This window comes from Rhipicephalus sanguineus, unplaced genomic scaffold (genome assembly GCF_013339695.2).
Source record: "Rhipicephalus sanguineus isolate Rsan-2018 unplaced genomic scaffold, BIME_Rsan_1.4 Seq9837, whole genome shotgun sequence".
Taxonomy (NCBI): domain Eukaryota; kingdom Metazoa; phylum Arthropoda; class Arachnida; order Ixodida; family Ixodidae; genus Rhipicephalus; species Rhipicephalus sanguineus.
In genome coordinates, this window is record NW_023616427.1 from 2,052 (window position 1) to 27,282 (window position 25,231).

The 25,231-nt window shown below is 48.8% G+C and overlaps 1 pseudogene; it reads right to left on the bottom strand.

Moving 5' to 3' along the window:
* Window positions 1-588: 588 nt before the first annotated feature.
* Window positions 589-24,610, bottom strand: LOC119378794 (cytochrome P450 3A21-like; annotated as a pseudogene).
* Between the last annotated feature and the right edge of the window lie 621 nt (window positions 24,611-25,231).

Below are 25,231 nucleotides of genomic sequence, written 5' to 3' on the forward strand. Positions count from 1 at the left end.
TATGAGGATCTGGGTGGACGAAGTCACGCTCACATTCTGCGAAATCGGCTGGGACGCTGCGAGCGCTGATGGTTTAGATGAGTAGACTTTAAATATTAGCGTCAAACAGGGTAAAGCTTTGAGGTGCGACGAATGATAGTAATACAGTAACATTTATGGATGCTGTGGTTGTGTTGGCGCGTTCATCTTGAACGGGTTGAGGTGTGCGTTGTAGCAACACGGTTTTCACATTTTAAACTCTGGGTTGCATTTTGCCGTGCTCCGTAATTCAACGCGAAGCACAATCTCCTGTTCCGGAATTAGGCTGACTAAGGGAACCTTGACCTTCAAGGGCAGTTCGTATCATTGCACACGCTAAACTCGAAAAATCTAACCAGCTTGGACAAGGCGACCTTAAGCTCCAGCAGGCCAAACGTTTCCCGATGCACTCTCGCGGCCCGATGCCGAAGGCGAGCACTGATGCTAGTACAGCGGCACCATCGGTTCCCTCTACGAAACGGTCAGGATCGAAGCTGTACGGGTCGACCCACAGGTCGGAGCTGTGAAGAACGTTCCACGTAGGGAGAATGACGTGCGAGCCTCGTGGTATCACGTGACCCGTCGCCACACGAGTGTCCTCTGACACAAGCGTGCGGTGGTCAACACGAGAGGCGGGTGCAGCCTCAGACATTCGCTTATGACCACATCGAAACGCTTGAGCGTTTGCAGCTCTTCGTACGTGAGCCTTTCGCGGTCAGGAAACGCGGCCCAGATCGTTGTAAAGTGTTCGCTGTTCGTCCGGCATGCATCGCCAGCTCGTAAAGAAGAAACGCTAGCGTGCAAGCAGTGGTGTCGAATCCGGCTCCTAAAAGGACGAAGCAGTGACATGACGTGCCTGTCTGATGAAACATGGCTGTGGTCTGGCGTTGCGCGGCGTCGTTGAACCAGGAGGGCTGCTGTCTTTTGTACAGCTGAACTAGTTTCTGGGCATCGAGCATGAGCTGAACGATGTCAGGCACAGTGGCTGCCGCCCTCTTGCGCGACTCAAGCAGTCGCTGAAGGTGTTCCTCAACGCGAGCAAACAGTTTTCCGTAGCTAAGGAAAGGAAAATGTACGACAGGACGACACCGAGAAATGGTGCCACCATGCACGCGTCGTGATCCAGTTGCCAGAGTCGGTGAGGATTTCGCAACGGTCTCGATGACGGGGTCTCTCTTGTTTCTTTGGCAATCAGCTGTTAGCAGGGGAATAAAAATGTGACAAGTTTATTTCACAGATACAAAATATCGCAGACATTTTCAATAGCACGCAGAAAAAAGGCGGCCATAGAAGGGAGGGTCCTGCGCGGAGAGACCTCCTGTATGCTAACATTCGCCGACAGGCCAATGCACATAAGTGCTCTATAGTCGAGCTTTAATGAGGGAAACAGAAGCTCTATACGTGCTATTTCACATAGGAACACGCTCAGACGAAGGCTATGGAGAAGATCATTTTGAATTAAATTGCTTATTTCTTATATCCCTCGGTCACAATTTTAAAACACTTTTCTTCTATTTTAAGTGTTTGAATAAAGTATTATCATAATAACAATACCATCGTCAATTAAAGAAAATCCATCCAGCTCCACTTCGCGAACACTGTCTAAACAGGGAAGATGATGCCCTTCCTTCATCATACTACATCGTACTTCTACGTTTTCAAGTCTTCCTTTCGTTCAAGTCTTCTCCTTCGGCCTCTGATGCGTGAAGATCGCGGTTGGCTCGGAGACGACACGCCCGTCCTCGCATCAGCTGTCGCTGACGCTCACGTAGTACGGCTTCTTCATCGGGAGAATGAGAAATGATTGCTATCTTGAAAGCGCGAGCATCTGAATACTGACATTGACACGTTATTTTACACTCCACTGAACCTCACCGTCACCCCATCTTGGCGCGTTTCTCGAAAGTTCACCCCTCGACATCATCGCCTCTCGCAGCAAATGGAGCCCTCCCCTTCCTACCGAGCCTCACTCTCGTCACTCCGCGACGCCACGTGATCACCGCTACCACAACCCCGGACATGAAAGCCCGGACATGAAATTAAGCTTTAATTTCAGAAATATATTTAAAAACTATCCGGTTCTTGGCCAATCACACAGCGTGGGTGTGTGCCAGATTTTCAAGGATCGACTCTACTTTACTCTACTCTACAGATGGCCACGCTATTCTTGGTTTTGCCTGCGTGACGCCAAGCTACGACAGCATACAATGACAGCATATGGCAGGCTTGGCCACAAAAGTGCTCCGCACTTGGAATCTTGCGTAAGAAAGGCGCGAGAACTTCTAAACTCGTTCGGCTGTGCCGCTGCGATCTGTAGTGATTCAAATGTTTTAAGACTTGCGATAAAATACACAGTTGGCGCAGAGAGCTGAAATCGGTACGGAAATGATTCCAAGAACTTGCTTTAATGGCTCAATTTGTCTATACGAAATAGCCAAACCATCTTAGGGTCGCTTTAAAAAATGAACTCTTTTCTCCTTGACGCTGATGGCGTTAACACCGTTGTGACAATTTATACCGAAGTGCGTCAAGATGACGCCTCATTTAAATAGTCATGCTTGTTCTGTATGTTGAGCAGCCATAATTGATGCACGCAAGTCGTTTTATTTATATTTTTAGCTTTCTCGATTGACCTAATGTTTGGTATTGGCTGTTCACCATATGTACAGTCTGATTCTTAGCAAGAACTCTTGCGTGGTACGCTACATTTCTGTCACAGACGCTTGTCCAAGTTTGTCTCTCTTAAAAACCTCAGCAGTGCCTTCGTCGCCTTCAGCTGCGGTGTCTTGTTGACGACATGTAAGAATAGTTTCAACAGACATTTGTCTGCTGTCAAGCAAACCGGTTTTCCTAAGCTGGTTCACCTCCCTGCCTTTCCTTCTCTTCTATTTCTTCTCTCTTCTTGGCAAGAACTCTGTCATCGCTTCTATGCTGTAATAGTTTTGTTACTTGTTTTTAGTCATTCTATTTAATGCCCTCGAGGCCCTTAGTGTGAATAAATAGGTACAGAAATAAATAAATAATAAATAAATAAATAATAATAGATGAATTTCGTCATCAGTATGATGATTATATGTGGATTTTAATGGCGCAAGGGTCATGCGTGGCCAAAGAGCGCCAAAACATGATAAAAGTGTAGCAATGGTCGGTGGTTTACAATGGTATGTAAGGGATGTGAGCTATGTGGTGTTACGTGGCTGTATAGGGGCCTAAAATTCCGCGCCCTAGGGCGGGTAAAACGTATAAGCATTATAATCATGAGCGGGACGTGAAGTGTGTGTTTCGTCATCAGTATCAAAGAAAACCATGCGACAGTGCCCATGCATGTAGGTAGATGCTCCCGACCTCCATCTTTCTATTTAATGATGAAATATGACAAACATGAGTCGTATGCGTACCAAATTATGTTGTAGGATGGTTACCTTCAAATCACACCAGCGCTACAAATTACAGAAAGAGCTACTTCGACGTAAACGAGGAGGTAAACTCACAAAGATTCTCCGTTTTAAGTGCACTTTATCATTGAACGACCACCCTCCGATGCACGTCGAGCATTATGATAACCGCGACTTGGTCTTACAAGCAAATGTAGCGTTAGTAATTTATATGTATATGACTCTGATTTCAGAGCATTTCTTACAGGTGTAACATAAGCTACAGTCCACCTTCGAAACAAATGCTACATAATTGCCAGGTTTCACTGCGATGTCTGTGGCATCAAGTAACCATAGAAGTGCCGAATGCGGGAAGGAAATGAATTTTTTAGGCGCACGCTAATCGTAGAACTTGCACACAGCGTTCGCCCAGACAAGTGACAGCGTGCTAAAAGCTGTCCGCTAGACTGTTAACACGACAGTTGAAACCGCCGCTATTCCAAGGTATATGTTTAAGTATACACGCTTTGGGAAACACAAACTTGTATCCTAAGTATCAGTTATCACCTCCTATCAAACCTTTCTAAGAGCGTCGGAATGCGACGACGTGTGCTTAAAGTAGCTTACCGTTTTAAATTCTACATTTCGGGTTGAATAAGTGAAAATGAACCCGGCTGAAATAAATAAAACACAATTCGTTTTTTCGCTCTCTGTCTCTCTCGCTATATCTCTCACGATTATTCATTTCACACAACATTAAGATATTTACGAATAATTGTCGTAATATTATTAATATTATAACTTATCAATAAGTTCAAACGTCGCTTCGGGGGTACGTAACTCCGCGGTTACGCCCGTGTGATGCACGCACATACAGAAAAAAAGGAGTGGACTTTTTCAGTGGCAATATGGTGAATGTTTGCTCATGCAACACCTGTTCAGAAAGAATTAGCTAGAAGACTGCTTTATGCAGTCATTAATTCAGGTTTACCTATTCTTTCAGCGTGGTGACTGTCGAAGTCCAATTTGCCCACTAAATACATGACCGTGTGTTGAGGCGCTTTCTTATGAAAGCGAACGAATACGTAGTCACTCTGAGTATTATGGGCGAACAGCGACACCGTTAACAATCTCCAATGCAATTTGCTCTGGATATCACAGTCGCGGTGGGACTAAAAACACGCAACAAAATGTTCGTGACACGCTGCGGGAGGGAAAAAAAGGCATGATTGTACAATAGGCGAACACCATGATCGCACCTGCCAGCCGAGGGCGCACTTTGTGATGATATCCAAAGAAAGACCTTGGCAGATTGCTGAAATGTTCGCGGTGGCGTATCCATCACACGCCACGCACTCACGCAGGATGTCCTTGGTGATGTCGCAACACTGATGGATGGTGTCGAGCATGCGTTTTATCTTGGCCGAGGTGAAACTTGGATTCAGCATACCGCGGACGCTCTTCCAATCGTCTCCTGCGTGGACAAAAACGCTTAAAATATTTTCGCAGTGAATCCTTCCTGACCCATGCAAATAGCTAAGCAACTGAATTGCATACAGGCAGCGGCGTAGACATAGAGGGGAGGAGGTGGTATGGGACCTGAGGTATGTATTTATGTAAAGCAATTCTGAAGTCGAGGTAAACTTCAAAACTGTTGAGGAGGTTCGACATATTCGGGAAGACCCTTCACCACTGACAACAAAACGCGTTTGGAGGCCCATGGTGAATCTCAATAAAAAAGTGTAGAATTTGTATTCAACTAAAAAAAACACGAATGTAAGATGAACTCGATAGGAAGCAGAAGTTCCATGTGTTTAGGCGGTTTGAGGAGCGCCGGGGAACCAATGGGAGACTATAAGGAATCACAGAAGCACTAGCATTCAGTGCAGGTGGACGCGATAACTAAAGTGGGCAGCAAATAATCAAGAAACCTAGAGGGCGTGGGTTCGATTCCCAGCTACGGCGGCCGCATCTTTTTCGATGGGGCGAAATTCAAAGAATACCCGTGTCCTTAGATTTAGTTGCACGTTAGTGCACCCCAGCTGATACCAGTCACTGTAGGTTAACTATCCCCAGTCCCCGCTACGGCGTGTCTCGCAATAATTTTGGCACGCAAAACTACAGCTGTGGTTAACTGCAAAATACGGAGATGTAGCTTTATCCAATAAACAAAGAAACAAAAAGCTACAGACATTATACCGCGTTTCGATAAATCTAACAAAAAAGTGAGGCGCCGTTCCACTATCGAGAAAATGGAGGCAAGCGAAGCTTCGCCTGTGCGGGCCTCACTGTCACAAACGAGCGCTTAATTAGGCGCGCGCCGCAGCTTTCAGACGACACCATGATCACGGCACCAACAGTTCCCTCAACAAGCACGCGCAACGGAAAAAAAACAACTATCAGAAGACGCCGCGAGCGCGTCTCTCCTCCCACTCTAAACGGCCGCCGGGAACTAGCAGACTCGGATCAAACGCCCGGCAAAGTCTGGAAAGACCACGAAAGAAAACATGATGCAACGCCGAGTGACGCCACGGCGAGTGTAACCGGCGAGGAGATTCTATCTCTTTCCCTAGCTTCGGCTCTGCTGCACGCCAAAGAAGAACCTGAAGCTTCTGGATCCCGAGGGCGAGGAAATATAAGCGTGCAGCGACGGGGGTCAGTCAGAGTCTGGAGATGGTGAAGAAGTTATGTCGTTGAAATGAGAGAGGTTCGGTCGGCCAAAGAAGACGTGTTTTATGATGTAGTGCGGTCAGTCGATATGGAAGAATCCGGTGATTACGCGGTGTGAGAAGTGAAAAGTTGCGTGAGTGTTTCTTGGTAGAGAAACATTTTGGATGGAGCCGACGAGCGATGAGAACAACGACGCTCAGCGCTGAGTTCGTGTGTTTCCTGGAAGAGAAACATTCGAGATGCATTCCAAGAATTGTGTGCTGCATTCGTTTGGTGAATATGCAAAGCTTTAAGTGTTCTTGAATAGTTTGTAAGGCATGATGTTTCATTTGTAGCGCGGATTGTTTGGCTTTTTCGCGTTGTTTTAAACACCATCTGAGAGATAGTGGGAGTTGTGATTGATTCCAGCCGAGTGGGCATGTTCTTGTGTTGCTTGTACTGGCTTAACTGAAGATATATTTGTTTGTGTTATTAATTCCTGGGTCTGACTCTGTCTTTGGATTACAACCGGCGTTCGCTGCTGTACTAAAAGGACCTACCCTAAATTGTCCGCGCTACATGGTGCGTTTCGGGCAGCCTACACGTGAGCCCTTGGAATTTGCCCGGCGATTGTCTCCCCATTGATGGGATCAGTAACACTGACCTACCACTCTTTCTTTCTTTCTTTCTTTCTTTCTTTCTTTCTTTCTTTCTTTCTTTCTTTCTTTTTCTTTCTTTCTTTCTCATTGCACAATGCTCCCTCTTAACGTTTTGCTTCAGCAACACCGGGAATCGGCATCCACGCGCTTAACATAGCAACACAATTCTGATTCTACAGGCAACAACGACGGTCACGCGTTCATCTCCAGGCAGCAATGAAATGTGACAACGTGAAATGACAAGTCACCTCGATTAAAGATCAGATTGCCATATCTTAAACGACTCATCGAGGACAAGTCCGCGATCAGGAGAGTATATAGTCTATTGGAAAATACGAATGTCACTGGCGCATCTTCTCTGGTGAAATTCATGCACATTCGCCGACGTCGGGTTTTTCGCGGACGACGCCGCCGCCGCCACTGATACCGAAATGTGTTCCTCATGAGAAACTTCGCTTGAAAACCCCTTCCCCAGTTTGGGTGGCAAGTTCAGGATGGTTGACCGTAGGGCGAGTGTGCGACTAATAGGTATAAGGTGTATGAAGCAGCGCATAGAACGTGACAAAGCGTAGATGCACCATATGGAGTATTAAGGCGAAAGCCTCAGATGCCACCTCGAGAAAAGTGACTGGCGTCCGAGTCGGCGTCCGCACGAGTGTTTAAAAAAATGATATGGTGATATGGTGGCGTCATTGTGATATCGTCACCATATAGATATTCTGTTTATGGTTTTTGGAAGAATTTAACTGTATAATTCGGCTTGGTACACGTCTATACAGAATACGGAGATGTGCGGTAAAATGCAAAACAATACATAGAACCGCCACTTTTAGGGGCGTAGCTCCTCTTAGTCTAACCTTGTCACGTCTCCGTTGTCCGGCGTATCTCCCGGCAGCCGGCAGTAAACTGCAGTATCTGTCCGGTGGTGGTGGTGGTGGTGTGCGGCATGACCACCCTTACTGCGCATGCGCATACCCTCTCCACACACCTCCTCTCCACTCCCCCTCACCATTCTCTATGTCATCTACCCTCTCCCATTTCCCTCTCCACTTCTCTCCCCTTCCCCTCTTCATATCCCTCTCCACTTCCCCTTTCCACTCTTCCTCTGAAACGCGGGCTAGACATGCCGAAATTCTCTCCTGCGCAACGCCGCGACGAGCTCGAGCGCATGCGCGTCCCCTCCCCTTCTCTCTCCTCTCCTACGCTGCCCCCCTCTCGCCCGCCTGTCGACCGCGTTCCCCGCTCGCCCTGTGAGAATTAACGGCCAGGCTAGATGGAAGATACGACGCGCGTAGCGTCCCTCTTCGCGTTCCACGACGCGAGGTCGGTAGCATGCCCAACGAACGCCAACGGAACGCGATCGTGCAAGTGCTCCGGCTTCGCATCGCCTCATTGTCCTCCTTCGGTCCCCCCCCCCCCGATCATGCCTCGCGGCGCAGCGGCGCCGACGCAGGCAGCGTCGCGGCAGCGTCTTGATCGAAACAACCGACCACTCGCGCTGCACAACCGGTCACTGACCACCCCGTATATATAGGCACTGGATTTTGACCTCCAAGGTAGTGCGTGTGTGCGATTTCTCCTGTGCGTGATTAAAGAATGAAAATTCACAGCGTACATGTAAAATAAAGTGAGCTGCAAGTCGTCATAACTCTCATGGAACCTTTAGTATAAACGCGACCGATCTCACGTCGGTGATGATGTACTGGGCAGAATTCACGGAAGATTCACGGTTTACCAATGAACCTCCGCAGCTTCGCCCACTCATCATAATTCACTCCATGGATATGCTGTGATTTTTCTGTCCGGGCTTCGGGTAACGTTCCTTATCCGTTGCTATCCGTGTCATGTAAGAGAAAACATCAGGGTTTCGTAAATTTAGGGATGTTAGTAAGTTCCATGGGGAAGCAGCGTAAGTCCTAAATTAAAACACATTAGTGAGAAGAAACCTTAAGGATTTTCAAAATATTTTACATACACGGGCAATATATATTAGTAAAATATCTTTAGAATACTTTTTATCAAAGTACTATAAGAGTGAGGATGAGGAACCTGTCATCTTCGCAGATAGTCTTTACGTCCAGATGGCAATATGTTACCTCAGCCCAAATGAAATGTAAATGACGCATTGACATCAACGTTTTAGGTAACTTTTTAATTGTCAACTTGAGGACAGCTGTACATACGGGAAGGTTGTGGTAGATCGCAATTAATGGCATGCTCAACTTTTAGAAACCTTAAAAAAACGAACGTAATTTGAGATATTCCGAATCTGTTCAAGGTACCGATAGCAAGACTGAGCGCGCCGGGCGCGCAGGAAAGGCGGCCGGTCTATTACGTCACGTCAGACCCGTACTTCCGATGACCAGTACTTCCGGCAAATAAGTTAGAGCAGCATCGCGCACGTAATGCGGAGGTTGTGGGCTTTGCATTTCTCAATTTGTCTACTACACTTCAATTGAATAAAGTAGAAACAACGGCATGTATGCTTCTTTGCTTCCTTACCCATTGTCTCAATATGGCTATTTCTATTTCTATTTTGAGCGCATGCTCTTTAGACACTTGCATGATGCGCGAGGGGAAGGTGAACGTGACAAGAGTAGCATATATACCTTGAGGCCTATGAGGCTACTCCGTACGGGTTCAATATCGACAACCAGGTGGCCGGTCTGTGAATACGCTAGCTTTCTTGACAAAGCATTCCTTGATGACCTCCATGTCGCTGATGACCACCTTGGGAGTCTCGCCCTCGTAATATCCGTAGACCTTGCCATAGAGGCGAGCCCACTCCTCCATAACCTGCGTGAAAAGAGTGTATATTGCCACGTGTGTTTAGAAAAGAAGCGGACTTCTAATCGCTTTCTTTATCCGCGTTTTGTATGTGCTGGAGTGTATCCGCAAGCCAGCTTGATGCCCGGATGTGCTGCAAGATAACGGAGTGATAATGGATCGACACACCCCCCGGCGGGGATTCTGTCAGTTGCTGTTCGGGCACGCTGGGCTCTTTTTTTCTATTCGCTGTCGCCGAGCAGCGTGTTTAGCTTGCTTTCGGGCGCAAGTCACCCAATAAATTACCCTTAGTTTTATTGCCGTCGGGGTCTGCCTTTCTGCTCGTCTGTGCGCCGGCCAGCTCAACGTCACCTACGTGACATTTGGTGGAGGTGCTAATGTTTAGCACACCCCCTTCGAACCGTGATCCAAGCCCAAGTACCTCTCGAGCGGCCGCACGGACGAGGTCACCAGAGAAGACAAGACAGACGAAACCCGCAGTAGCCGCCGCCTAAAAGGGCTACCAGCTGAATTGGGACCGCTTCAACCCACCAGTCGTCCCTGAACCACCGGTCAACGTCACCAATGGAGGCCACCAGCGCACCTACTCCGGTCGTCATCCAGCAGCCTCGCCAACCCCGTTGTTTCGTGGCTCCGCTTGCGAGGATGTACAAGACTGGCTGGAGCGTTACGAGCGGGTCGCAGCCTTCAACAAGTGGTCCGACGAAGATAAACTTCGAAACGTTTTCTTCGCACTGGACGATTCCGCTAGCACCTGGTACGAGAACCAGGAACCTCACTTGACAACGTGGGATGCCTTCAGGAGGCAGGCATCGAAAACATTCGGAAGTATCCTCCGCAAAGAGCGGGCTGACGCCTTACTCCAAACTCGCCAGCAGCACCCTAACGAGGCCGTAACCATCTTTGCCGAGGAAATGCAAAAGCTATTCCGGCACGCTGATGCGAACATGACTGAAGACAAGAAGCTTCAGTACCTCATGAGGGCCGTCAAGGAGCAACTTTTTGTGGCTCTTATTCGCAACCCCCGAAACCGTCGCAGATTGGGTTAGCGAGGCCGCCGCATCGAGAGACGCTCGAGCTACGTGCAAAGCCGTACGACCGCAACTACCACGCTGCACCGCCAGACAGCACGATCGCCGTAGTGCCACCGCTGAGTCGCTCCGAGACACCATTCGTTCCATCGTTCGCGATGAGCTGCGCAGGCTGCTACCGGGTGCACAACCAGAAACGTCATCACTCGCTGACGTCGTGCGGGACGAGGTACAGCAAGCGCTCGCGACACTTGGTACCACCGAAACGGCCTCGGCCACAGCGCCACCCATCCAGGAGCCAGGAGTTCACACCTACGCCGCCGCTTTGAAAGCCCCATCAAGATCAACCGGCTGGCGACGAGAAACCTACGCGCCACAACATCGCATGCAAGCTGGTCCGCCACCGCCACGCGCGCGGCAGCCCCCCCGTTCCGCTACGTACGCCAACGGCACCACGTAAGACTGACGTCTGGAGAACCCCAGATCAACGACCGCTTTGTTTCCACTGCGGTGAGGCCGATCACCTTTTGCGACACTGTCCTTATCGCCAGATGGGTCTTCGCGGATACGACATTAACGCCCCACCACCTTTTCCCGGCCAGCGACCCCGAGATATTGAGGCGTACCTACGAGAGGCCGAAGACTCCGCCCCCGTCGCTTCAGGTCTCCGTCCCCCACCTCTCATCGCTCGCCATCGCCCTATAGCGGGAATTCGAAAGGCAGATCACCCAGTCCCCATAGGGGAAACTAACGCCAGCGACGTCAGGAGGTGACGCCGCTCTCAAGCGAAGACCGGAAAACCCTCCAGCGACCCCGACGCAACCAGACGACTCGACTGAAACCACCGCTTCGACAAAATCCGACACTACGACGATCCGACTGGATTCCGCAGAGCTTCCTCAAGATGCTTCCACCCGGCGCAGCCGTGACCGCGGAAACGGCGGACTGCACAGTCGGTGACCAATCGAAATCAAAGCCGGACATCAAACGCCGATTTGCAGGTCACCCTCGACGGACGTCCAGTGGCCGCACTGGTCGACACCGGGGCCGACTACTCCGTCATTAGCGGACGCTTTGTGAATCGACTTAAGAAAGTGAAAACCATGTGGGACGGCCCGCAAATACGCACAGCAGGAGGCCACCTGATCACGCCTACCGGACGATGCACAGCGCGAGTGACTGTTGACGGTCACAGCTACACTGTGAGCTTCATCATTATACAGGAATGCTCTCGCGACGTGATCCTGGGGATGGACTTTCTGAACGAAAACGGCGCAGTGATCGACTTCCAGACGAAAACCGTAACACTGACAACGCAGTCCGCAGCAGTACAGAGAAATCGTCACCGCGCCCCGTTCACCATCCTCGACGACCAAGTAAGCATCCAGCCAAATACAAGCGTCATGGCACTCGTCGAAACCGATGTGCTATCAAGTGGTGATGTGATCGTGGAAGCGAACGTGCAGCTGCTTCTCGATCGCCACGTTTGCGTCGCGCGTGGGGTCGTCCAGCTACGTCAGGGTAGAGCAGCTGTGCTTATCACCAATTTCAGCGCAGAACACAGGCACCTAAACAAGGGCACAACGGTCGCTTTCTTGGAAGAGCTAGCTGAAGTAAGCGATGCACTAGCGCTCTCCGACTCATCCCAAGAAGCGCCATCGATGGCTACCAATGAGGCAAACTTCGACATTAACCCTGATCTGCCACAAGAAAAGCGGGAGAAGCTACGTCGCATCCTCTTGGATTACAGCGAATGTTTCGCAATGTCAGCAAAAATCCGACAAACGCCGTTAACGAAGCATCGCATAGTTACAGACGAATCGGCGCGTCCTATCCGCCGAAGTCCCTACCGCGTCTCAGCGCGGGAACGCGACGCAATCAAGGGACAAGTGGAAGAAATGCTCCGCGACGACATTATACAGCCCTCGAAGAGCCCATGGTCTTCACCCGTGGTGCTGGTGAAAAAGAAGGACGGTACCTTACGGTTCTGCATTGATTATCGCCGCCTAAACAGCGTCACCAAGAAAGACGTCTACCCGCTTCCGAGAATCGACGATACGTTAGACCGACTCTGCGGCGCCAGGTATTTTTCGTCGATGGACTTCAGGAGCGGCTACTGGCAGATCGAGATGGACGAGAGGGACCGTGAGAAGACCGCCTTCATCACGCCGGATGGACTTTACGAGTTTAAGGTTATGCCGTTCGGCCTATGCTCAGCACCAGCGACATTTCAGCGTGTCATGGACACGGTACTGTCCGGGCTGAAATGGCAGACATGCCTCGTCTACCTCGACGACGTCATCGTTTTCGCACCCACCTTCGACGAGCATCTTCACAGACTGCAGACCGTACTAGAGGCGATCAAGGCGTCGGGACTCACTCTGAAACCGCAGAAATGTCATTTTGCCTACGAAGAGCTACTTTTTCTCGGACACGTGGTCAGTCGCGAAGGGGTCCGCCCCGATCCCAACAAGACGGCAGCCATTGAAAATTTCCCGACGCCAGCTGACAAGAAAGCTGTCCGTAGATTCTTGGGCCTCTGTGCGTATTACAGGCGTTTTGTGCGAGACTTCTCACGGATCGCCGAGCCCCTCACACGCCTTACGAAGGCCGACGTGCAGTTCTCGTGGCAGAAGCCCCAGGAGGACGCCTTTCGTGAACTTCAGAGACGCTTGCAGTCACCGCCAATACTGGGTCACTTCGACGAAAGCACCGACACCGAGGTTCACACAGATGCAAGTGGCGTCGGACTTGGCGCAGTGCTGATCCAGAAGAAGCACGACCTCGAGCGAGTCATCGCCTATGCAAGCCGGTCCCTGTCGAAAGCGGAGTTGAACTATTCAACGACAGAAAAGGAATGCCTCGCTGTCGTTTGGGCAGTCACAAATTTCGACCATATCTTTACGGGAGGCCCTTCAAGGTTGTCACTGACCACCACGCCCTGTGCTGGCTTGCCAGCCTAAGGGACCCTTCAGGTCGTCTTGCTCGGTGGAGCCTGCGACTACAGGAGTACGACGTCACCGTCGTCTATAAGTCAGGCCGAAAGCACACGGACGCCGACTGCCTTTCGAGAGCCCCCGTTAATACCGTCGCGCCATACGATGACGACGACGAGGATGCATTCCTCGGGCCCGTGAGTTCTGATACCTTCGCAAATGCTCAACGCGCCGATCCTGATCTTCGCGGCGTGCTGGAATACCTCGAAGGCAAGACCGATACACCGCCAAAGCGTTCAGGCGCGCGATTTCGTCGCTGTGCCTGCGAAACGACGTGCTTGTGAAGAAAAACTTTACGCCGTAAAACACAACATACCTACTTGCGGTTCCAGTCAGTTTACGGCAAGAAGTTCTAGAGGCGTGTCACGACGAGCCGACAGCAGGACACATGGGGCTAACGCTGAACACTGCGACGAATCCAAGGGAAATACTATTGGCCCGGCCTGATGCGCGGACGTCGCACGCTTACGTCAAACCTGCCGAGATTGCCAACATCGGAAAACACCGCCTACGAGGCCCGCCGGCCTCCTGCAACCAATCGAACCCACCAGAAGAAACGATTCCAGCAAATTGGGATGGATCTGCTGGGTCCATTTCCGACTTCAACCAGCGGGAACAAGTGGATAGTGGTAGCTACAGACTACCTGACACGCTACGCTGAGACAGCCTACACTACCATCCGGCACTGCAATCGAAGTCGCCAGTTTTTTCGTGAAGAACATTGTCCTCCGGCACGGCGCACCCCATGGTCCTTATCACCGACAGAGGTACGGCATTCACCGCAGAACTCACGCAGCCATCCTACGCTTGAGCCACACTGTCCATCGCAAAAACCACAGCCTATCACCCGCAGACAAACGGCCTGACGGAGCGTTCGAACAAGACCCTCGCCGACATGCTCGCATGTACGTTGACGTCGGGCACAAGACTTGGGACGAAGTCCTCCCTTACGTCACCTTTGCGTACAACACCGCACCAACAAGAGACAACGCAGATGACACCTTTCGAGCTTGTCTTCGCCCGCCCAGCCAGCACCATGCTGGATGCAATGTCTGCCTCACGTCGACGACGGAAGCACCCATGGGAACGTGGCCGGTTTCCTTCAGCGTGCCGAGGAAGCCCGCCAGCTCGCCCGAATGCGTATCAAAGAGCAGCAACACACGGACAGCGACTCTACAACCTACGACGGCGCGACCAGCAGTACGTACCCAGTGACCGCGTTATGGTGTGGACACCGATTCGCCGCCGGGGCCTCAGCGAGAAACTATACGCCGGTGTTTTGTACCGTACAAGATAACGCGACGACTCGGGGCCCTTGTCTACGAAGTTGTGCCTGATGGAGGACACAATCACAGCGGCGACGCTCGCGACCTGAAGTAGTCCACGTTGCGCGTTCTCAAGAAGTTTTTTTGAACGCTAGCAGACCAAGAGACATTTTCATCATTGCGCTCTGTTAGATTCTAACAGTTTCCTCTATTTGTAATAGTGTGTTCTTTTAGCATTGGGACGATGCTCGGTCTCCGGAGGGGCAGTGCCACGTGTGGTTTAGAAAAGAAGCGGACTTCTAATCGCTTTCTTATCCGCGTTTTGTATGTGCTGGAGTGTATCCGCAAGCCAGCTTGATGCACGGATGTGCTGCAGATAACGGAGTGATTAATGGATCGACCCACCCCCGGCGGGGATTCTGTCAGTTTGCTGTTCGGGCACGCTGGGCTCTTTTTTTCTGTTCGCTGTACGCCGAGCAGTGTGTTTAGCTTGCTTTCGGGCCGCAAGTCAGCCCCAATAAATTACCCTTAGTTTTATTGCCGTCGGGGTCTGCCTTTCTGCTCGTCTGTGCGCCGGCCAGCTGCAACGTCACCTACGTGACAATATTGCCATGCGCGCCCCTTTTTTTCTATTTTTTATGTTGGCGGGTCGTTACGCGTGTAACTGCTGCCTTTCGCAAACCGAGCCCGAATGACCGGGAAACTTCCAGATGATTTTAGAACTTTCCGTTAAGATTACGCGCCCAACGAGAACATCAGAATTTATTCTGGAACTTACGCGGTCACCATCGATAAGGCTGGACTCTTCGAGGGCACATGTATAAATGCCGACGCGCTTCATCACTTGGCAGATCACTCAACGGCCAACGCTCTCTTCGCCGCTATCAGTGTACAGCTTAAATTGCTTGTACTTTGACCTTTCATTTTGCGGGCACGTGTTCGCCCAAATAAGAGTTGCGTATTTGCGGGTCCTGATGGAGCCTTCTTAACTCTCACGGCCACGTACGTAACAATGTGCAACTTTATAACGTCGGAATGCGAGCCGATGGGTTCGTATTTGTACGTAAAATGGCGCAAGGGAAACATGGACAAGTCGACACAGGACTAGCGCTGACTGCGAACTGCATTGGTGTATTGTGAGAACACACTAATAATATACCTTCAAAGGGTGGCACAGGGGAAGGCGATGTTATAAACACTTCTAGCAGCGCATGCGTCAAGTATCAAAGCGTGTGTAGTAAAAAAAAAGAAATACAATTTGTTGTGGAGACGCTAACACATCTTGTTTTTTATATTTATTTGTTTATTATTATTACTTTATTTAAAAGTACCTAGATGCATTGGGTAAGGGTGAGGGGTAAAGCAAGTAAATGTTTCAAACGTGTACAGTAATTTGAAAACAATAGGAACGGGTATGAATATATACAGAAATGAGAACAAGGAAAAACGAGTTGCAGTAGCTTATGCGGCAGCGTAGTGAACATTACGTTACATGATGTAAAACGCAAACAGGCAAAGAAATAGACTTTGAACCACAGCAGCTAATCACACAATAAAATGAGACATTGAAATACGAAAAATGTCATAACAAGACGAACGCGACATACCTTGGCTGTTACAAAGAATAATTTAACGTACAGGCTATTTCACACTTAGGGGAAATCTAGGAGCGCGTGGCATCGTGATGCGGCCAGCGCTGCAACCACACGCCGTCAGCAGCTCGCGCGTGCGCAGATGATTCAGGAGTGTAGTTTTGAACGGCGTCGTCTGCTACGGCTGCTCTTGCTTGCCGCATTGCTGGCCAGCGCGCGGATATCATTGTTAGTGCAGAAACTGGGCCGATAATCTGCACTAAACGTTGTGCGACGCCAACCTGTCAGCCTTTATTTGTGATAATGGGGTGCTACAAGCAGAATTTGACAGCATACCTTGTTTGCTCTCTCGAAATGCCGTGGTGCTGTGTGCGTTCACGAATATTTCTTCACTGTGTGTGCACCGCAGTACGCTGGGACGAGGAAGACACGACAATTAGAACGCAATGTGCGTTGTCTTTATTTGACTTTAAATAAAAAATGCACTCAGCAGTAAGAGTCGTGCTGCACTGGCTTAACACGATAAAACAAATGGGAACAACTTCAGGAAGGTTTTAGGCAGTGTTGTACACGTTCCTCAAAAACAGGAACGAAAGCTCGTTCCTCGTTCCTTCTCAATCCTGGAACGAGTTCCCGTTACAAGTTCCTTTAATGCGAAAGGAACTCGTTCCAGTTACATTTCGAAAATTGGAACGTGTCGTTACATTAACGTTACATTTGAATTTTTAAGCCAAATATAGTACCAGATAATGCTGAGGCAAAATAAAATGAGCAATTTAAAGTTCACATCGAGCTACATATATTTTACGAATTTGACATCGCCGGCAGCAGTTTATAAGGTCCGAGTCCAACTTTTTTAGAGACTACCGGCCATTCTACAGACATGTCTAACTGCAACTTTCGTGCTCGACTATTACAAATGCAACACATGTGGCACTTTCCACGTCCCTATTCAAATGCGTAGTCAGAATACTGCGCTTCAGATATTCAAATGGAAATTTCCACACCTGCACCAATAGAAATTAGATTCTTGCGCAGGAAACCGCATTGAAAGGAACAATACTAGGCGTTTAATGGGTGCTGAGAAATAATGCCCAGGATACATATTCGCAACTTAGTAAAGTCCCTTGTTCGCACTCAGCAAGAGCGGCATCTCGATGCTGATATCCGATAGACGAACCTGTTTTCTCGTCAGCACTTCGTAGGCAATGTTGAATAGCCGTTCCACCAACCGCTTGAGGGTACGGACGCGTGCTGTACACAAGTAGAAACAAAGTCAACCGAGGTCGTAGGGGCGAGGGCAGGCTCAGCGGGCGCAACAAGAATGTAGCGCTAGATGTACGCGCGCCGTTTTTCGAACTGAACTATATTAAACATTATAAACTGATAGCCACGGAGATAACTCGCATGTGAATTAACTTGCTTGCCCAAATGCAATCATCGAAGGGCCGGACAGGCGCCACTGCGTTTCGGTCCTCTTCCCTGCCACTGACGCAACCAGAACGGGTGTCAAAGACAGATTTATCGATAGCTGCTGACGGCATGCACGAGATACTAAAGGGACGATTGAGCCAGCCGCTAAAGACCACGCGACGAGAAAAAAAAAAAAAAACCCTCCTGGGTAATGGGCCGAAGCTTCGCAGTCGGCGAGCGCGCGAAAATAAAACCAATAAACCGTCGGAAGCGTACGCTGCACTGGCAAGGCGCTCACTCCGAAGGGATAGAACCAATGTGTAACTTCGCCACCCTTACGTTGGAGCCCAAGACCATTCATGCGCAGCGGGAGGTCAGCGCGCGGGATTACGGTGGTTAGCACGTCGGTGCTTCGCTCACTTTCTGCGGCCTCTAGCGTTGTGATGGGCTCTCCTGTCCCATGCACGTCAAACACCAGATTGGCGACGATGATTCACGCCGTTTGGTTATCCTCCGCACGTTGTCGGTTTCGGCATCGCGCGCTTGCCTGCGCTCCTGGCGGGCGCCTTAAAGTGAAAACCGGGATGAAGCGTAGTCAAGTGAGAGGCGAGCGGACCTTAGCGAGCGGTAGATTGTTGCGCCTAACGCGGTCGCCCCTTCGCGCTGTTCTAGATGACGTGCGGCGTGCGTACGCCTATTCAATGCTAGGGAACGTTTACAGAAGGAACACCGTTCCCTCTGCCGTTCCTACGTAAACGTAACGAGTTACCGTTACAGTTCCACAGATCCTCAATGGAACGGTGGCGTTCCTCCGTTCCTCCAAAAAGGAACTAGTTCCTGGAACGTCGTTCCTTGGAACGCCGTTCCGTACAACACTGGTTTTAGGTGAGGACCGGCTCCGAAAGGCGCCCGGGGCGCATCCAGCTTAGTACCTTGTCATGTCACCAGCGGCAGTGATGACGGCGCTCTTTCTAGACGGCAGTGTAGCGTACAGTGACTCGATGAGCGATGTATCGTCGAGAATAAGCCCGTTCAGGTGGTTGTTCTAACCTAAATCCTTCCTGAATTGATCCCCATTTCTTTCGTTGTGTTAAACCGCTCAGCTGATCGGCAGTCACCACTGAGTGCTCTGTTTTTTAAAGTCAAATAAAGACCATGCACGGTGCATGCTCCTTATCGTGTCTTCCTCATCCAAGCTCAATGCGGCGCGCGCACACTGAAAAAACATTCGTGAACGCACACAGTACCACGATGTTTCGATAGAGCAAACAAGGTATGCTGTCAAATGCTGTTTCTAGTGGCCCATTATCACGAATAAAGGCTGAGAGGGCGGCGTTGCACAACGTTTAGTGCATACAAGCGTTGAAAGTTGGGCAAACTGGTACGGGAACATCTGAAAAAAACTGCGCAGCAAGACGGGACACGACGAAAGAAAGCACGCACGAGTTTGTCGTTCCTTGTTTCTTCGTGTCCCAACTTCCGGCGCAGATTTTTCTGAAAATGAATAGTGCAGAGTAACGGTCCAGTTCCCGCATTAACAACGATATCCGTGCGCTGGCCGATAGTGCGGCACGCGCGCTGCCGTAGCAGACGACGCGGTTCAACTCTACACCCTCGAAGCGTCTGCGCACGCGCGAGCTGCTGCCGGCGCGCGATTGCAGCGCTAGTCGCATCGCGATGCCAGGCGCTCCGAGATTTCCCCTAAGTGTGAAACAGCCTGTACAATAGCACACAAATACCAATAAAGGCAATGAAAAAACGATGTATTAAGTAAGGTAGGAAGCATTATTTTAACATATGTGTTGCTCATAGCGAACGTTTGGAAAACTTATTAAAGGGACAATTGACAACCACCCGATTCTGGCACGAAGTTACAAGGGAACCCATACGGATTTGTCAGAAAGGGAAACGACCAATTGGAAAAAAATTTGTCTTTGTCCGGGGATCGAACTGGGACCAGCGCCTTTCTGGGCCGGCGCTCTACTAAGTGGGCAAACAAGGTCTAGCAGTTGACAGCGCGGAGGGTAATTACAGCAGCTATAAGCACATGGGCACAGAATATTGCAATTAGTCCTGCGGAATCCCGCGGGATTCCACGAGCCGCTCCTATGTTCATGTCGCTCCATCATTTTCGTATTTTCGGTCGTGCCGTTTAGTAAGGTGGGGGGTTGGGGTTGCATACGATCACTGCGCAATTGGAAAATTACATATATGACCGTTAGTAGCGCAACGCGTTCGATTAAACATTCCAGTAGACCGTTCTTGTGAGCTCAATCTTGAATTTTTGTCGTCTGTAAGCGTTTGCACCTACGCGGTATAAGTACGACATGTGAATAAGGAGACGTGTGTTTACGGTTCATAAACACCAAAGAAAAAAGAATAATGACAAAGTAAAAACTCCTGAAAGATCGTAATTGTCACGTTGGTATATTTTTGCAGCAGTGAGAAAACTAGCTGCTTTCGTTTGGGAGTATTTGTTCAAACAAATTGTGATAAAAATGATCCTTGCAGCGCATGTCGAAAATGCGTCGGTAGTCCAACGTTGAGGTGTTGAAAACAAGGAAGAGAACAGCACCTTTACGTGTTTATAAGAATACGCTCACTATTTTAGAAATTTTGTGAATTGAAAATCTCAACGAGTCAGTCTAATTGTCAAATATCTAAGAGTTGGGAAATGGCACTCTTCTCGTTATCACAACTTAACCTGTTGATGGTTAAATTTGTAGGCAACTTTAATCAATACATTAATACTATAAGGTTCTTTCAAGTTATCATAAAAAATGCTCTTTGTATGGCTCACCTACAGAAGTATTCATAGATGTCGGGCTGCTTTCCGGTCAAGGACATGTAGCCATGACCAAGTAAACCTGGAGAATCGTGCAACGAATCGCAGTAAGAATACGCCTAGTCACTCGCCCTCTGTCGTTTATACATGGTCTCTCTCACGTATATAAATGGTCTCTATTTGGCCTCTCTTAATCTATACGCCAGCCGTTCTTAGCAAATAAATAACGCTTATTCCGTAAGAGATTCTGGTAAAGTAGACGTTAATGCCCTGACATAAACTTGGTTGCACTGCACTGTTCACGACCACACGCATTATCATTATGTTTTTGGCTCGAACGGTATCGTCGCGATACATCTCATGCTAAGAGTGGTGGGCTGCTCGTCTTATAAAAGTCATAATTTGTTCTCACGTCAATTCCTACGTCTATTACCAGATGGCAAGCACCAGGGGCGTTGCCAGAACTTTTTTTCAGGGGGGGGTGGTTCAACTATACTTTATGTATGTTCGTGCGTGCGTTTGTATGTGTGCGTGCCTATATACGCAAGCAAAACTGAAAAATTTCGGGGGGGGGGGGGTTGAACCCCCCGACCCCCCCCTTGGCTACGCCCCTGGCGAGCACACACGCGCAAAGAACATGACCCGCGCTTAAACTGTACAGTGGTTATGATGAAACTGTCGCTGAGCAAGATGACTTAATGAATTAGGCACATCGCTGAAACCCAATGACCTCAATAACAAAGTTTGTAAAGCTTTGACATTTGTACGGATAACTATCCTTTACTGTAGGTTTCTCTGCAGAAAATGAGTGTATATTAATGATGCTGCAGTGCAACAGCTCCATTGCTAATCCACTGATGTGAATGTACTCTTTTATGCGTCTGTATGTGTGGCACACGGGCACATTCAGAATAAGAATTACTGTTCGCAGAGGGACAAGTTCGTAGTGTTGATAATTGTGCATACAGTGATGAATGACATTGCGCACACTGCAAATGAAGTCATTCATTTAGACCTCCACATGCTGCTGTAACAAGCTACTGCTGACACTGTGTTCGGGACCATAGAAAGGGGACGATTTATGAGGTTCAAGATTCAGCGATGAATAAAAGGCATGCGGAAAAATCAAAATTTGTAACTACCGGTTTTGTTGATTAGCCACATTTACATAGGCAAAGCTAGGGGAGAAATGAAAGGTCCTGACGTGACGATTAAAAAAGAAGAGGGGGGGGGGACGGCACACGTGCAACGTGCACCAATGCGGAGTATCTGCTGAGCCGAGCGCACAGGAGGTCAGAAGTGCATTCAGTTTTATAGAATCTGCGGCAGATGCAGAGCCTGAGCGACTTGAGATGGTTGGTCGGTTAGTGCGCGCTGTGTCAGAGCGCCTAGTTGTGGAGCTGAAGTTATGTTCCAGTTTCAGAGGCGCATAAAAAGTAATTATTGCCATATTGGAGACGTTGGCGCCTTCAATAGACCTCTACCGGCCTACGTCACTCGCGCCCCCTGACGTCAGGTCACGTGACCTCTCGGCGCACGTGCAACGGCGGTGGTTGGCAAAACATCCCTGCTGCCTGCTCAGCGTGGTACAGTCGCACGGTGTTTGACGCACCTTTTTTTTTTTCTTTGAACCTTTTCCTTCCTATTTCGGTGCCAAGGTTATTTCTGGTATGAATCAAAGAACATATAATGTGTCGTGGGCTGCGTGACGATAACTGTGCCACGCTGCTTGCTGTTCAACCTGGAGAAGTGAACCCACGTGGTGGTCTGTGCGAGGAACAGCGGCATCGTCTTCGAAAATGCGCCGCGTTTACTGTGGCGTGCAGTGTGCGTTGGAAGGCAGCGACGATATCGGCTCACCTTTGCGGACGTTGAATGTGTCAATATTGTGTGTGGTGTGCGCTGTGCTGAACAATTAACGATGCGTTTTGTTTGCGAAAACATTGGCGCGCGTTGTGTCTAACAAGGCCATTTGCAGTGATCGGTTGCCGACGGAACATGAGGATCGGACATTTTTTTGACGCGATGATCTGCGAGTGCGTACATCTTAGTGTTTGAGCTACGTGCACAAAAAAAAAAAAAAAAAACGTGCAAGATGTCAGGGCTGAAAGGTGAGACTACGCATGAGCTACCCGTGCTTTAGCATTGCCGAACATGCATGTACGGTTTACCACGGCGAATACGCAGCACCATACGCGTATCGCCTTTTATTGGAGATGTAGTATACGTCTTAATGAAAACCGTGGATGTTCTTGTTTGTCATATTCTTCTTAGGTTATCTTTACGGCTCGATCTTTATGAAATGACAATGCACATTCCGAGTTTCTGTATCAAGTCTAAAGGACAAGAGTAAGTATGGGAACACGTTGTAGGCATCAGATACAGCGAAGTAACCGCGCAAGAGATTATTTATATAATTAAAGTATTGTGTTTAACATCGCAAAACTGCTCAGTGGATTATGAGGAACGCCGTAGGGGAAAACGTCGCTTTAATTTTCACGGGGATTTGTTAACCTCAACCGAACGCACGCGAATTAGTGTTTCCTTCGTTTTTTTTTTTTGTTTTTCATTCATCTCCGATCAGAATTTTGCGCCGTGAGTGAGAATATAATCTGTGACCACGCGCACAGTAGCCGCCAATGCTATAGATCGTTTACAACTGCAGTGCAGATTTCGCGACGGAAATTGAGTACGTTCACACCCATGCCATGCTAATATTTCTGCAAACACCAGTCGTCGTGAAAATGTACAACGTTCGCTTTCGAAGAGCATAAGATTTTTTATGGCTGTCATCCACGACGAGCAAATCATTATATGTTGACCTAACAGAATCGTTCATTATAAGCAGTGACTCTTCCTTTTAACAGCTGTGAGTTGAGAAAATAGCAATTTCCAAAAACCTCTATGACGTAACGCCGACACACGCAGCGCTGCTATACAGAGGGATCCCGCCGGCGGAACTTTCTTGCAAACCAGCACCTGCTCCGAGGGCGGGACTTGGGGGCGGGAGACTGCCAGTGACGTCACACTGTTTGCAAACAGAGAGAGGTCTATAGCGCAGGCTTCGCATTAAAAAAATTAAAGCAAAATAATTCTTCAAAGTATAAAAGCTACAGGAACCCGTCTCATAATGGAAAAAGTTGCCGAGTTCCGAACGCGAGTGAAACAAGGCGGCGGCGGTAAACAGCCGCTAAGGGGCTCCACGTTTCTCCAAACAAGTGCGAATGCAGAAAATGCTCTAAAAACACACGTAACACGGGCGCCTGTGAAGTCTACAGTAAGAGCGATTCCTTTGCTGTCATTTCTGCTATGTTCATCAAGTCAACGTTCATTGTTACTGACTACCTTCGCAGTCATAGGGTGATATGTATTCTTATGTTCGTACGTACACATGATAGTACTGTTAATTGATTTCGTAAGCGAATGTTTACTGAAGGGCATGCGGCGGGTGAAAAATAGACATTGCTTCTGTAGGTGTACAATACATGGCTCTCGATACGACTATGCCTTCCCACAAGGCAAATTCTCAGAAGCTGGTTTCTATAATGAATGATGAATGAATGAATGAATGAATGAATGAATGAATGAATGAATGAATGAATGAATGAATGTTGAGGTACGTGCTTGGCCCGAAACTAGATTTCAACCAACCGTCATGCTCCTTAGTGGCATATACACACAAATATTGCCGTGATAGTGTCTTGTTCAGAAACTTTTTCAGCATCAGATATGCCGGAGAGAAAACGCAGCGTAGTTAATTCAACATTTAATACAATGTAAAAGTAAGCTAAGCGGTCGAAACCACAGCGTTGCTTTGTATCAGTTCGTTTGTAAAAGGTAAGTGAGAAAGTTAAACGAGGCGCATACCTTGATCCGATCCTTCTTGAATTCCAGCCAATTTCCGAAAAAGAGGCCGGGCTCTGGGCCAGGAATGCCGTATCTTCTGAGCAGGCCCTGCTTGCGGCGCCTAATGGCCGCCCATAAGGCAAACGCTGCCAAGGCGAGTGCTGTTGCCAGCTGCACAGCCTCCGCATACTCCATTAGTTTACTGGGCACTGCATCGTTTTGGGCATGGAGAGCAGAAGCAAAATCATCCGTGAAACATTTCTTAAAGTGTTTTTTTTTTTGCATTCGTGCAGTATGCTGATACCTCTACATTGTTCCACTTGATAAGAGTGATAATTTTACAACGGCTATCGATGTAATTACTTCATCGTTCGACCTAAGGCGTACAACACGCTCTGTCCAAGGTTTGTTCAATCTTTCTGCCCCCTTTTTTTCTTTTCTTCCCCCTCTTTTTCTCTCTTATCTTTATATTGTCCTGCCCCAGTCACCTAGTGTAGGGTAGCCAATCGGACTCTTTCCTGTTGAACCTCTCTGCCCTTTGTCGTTCTGTTTCCTCCTTCCTTCAATGATTTGGTGGCGAATGAGGCTTTTCTATTGAGATTGCATACCACGTTCAAAATAGCTGTATGTGCATTCTCGTATTCACGACAGCAAGAAAATTACTTTGGAGTTAATAACACAATAATTATTGGGGTTTGACCTCCCAAAACAACGATATGATTATGAGGGACGCCATAGTGGAGGGCTCCGGAAATTCTAACCATCCGGTATTGTTTAAAGTCCACCTAAATCATGTTACACGGGCCTCTAGCATTT